Raw genomic sequence first — 524 nt, 5'->3', positions numbered from 1 at the left:
CCGAACATGGGCACCTGAATGTTTTTTGTAGGAAAACTCAAACAACATCCTGGCAGTGTTGAAGCCTAAAGAAGGTAGCTGCCAACTAATCTTCTAAACCTTGTACCCCAAATATTTGGACTACATACCTTGTCAGTATCTTACATAAATTTATTTATTCACTCCCAGGCACCCTGATACTCAGTAAACATCCTAAAACTGATCCCCAGCATTATCCTTAAAATTGGGGAAAATCTAAGGAAATGTGTATTATATCAATTTTATTTTTTCAAGTTTCATTTTGTTTACCTCTTGTGGAGAGAATACTGACAAAGGTTTTGACATAGTCTATGAGTTTATTTTTTCAGTGGACCAGTTTAAGAATGAGTAGTTTTGCCCTGAAGGATATTTGGGAAAATAAAAAGTACCAAACCCACCAAGGATCAGGAACTGTCTGATCTGGAATCTTAGACATGGGTTCTAGACAAGGCTTTCTATCCACCTTACAACTAGTAAATTTAAAATGACTGTTTTGGAGTTCTATT

This window comes from Lipotes vexillifer, unplaced genomic scaffold, assembly GCF_000442215.2.
Source record: "Lipotes vexillifer unplaced genomic scaffold, Lipotes_vexillifer_v1.1 scaffold570, whole genome shotgun sequence".
In the NCBI taxonomy this organism is placed as follows: Eukaryota; Metazoa; Chordata; class Mammalia; order Artiodactyla; family Lipotidae; genus Lipotes; species Lipotes vexillifer.
Note: the sequence above shows the minus strand (reverse complement) of the source record.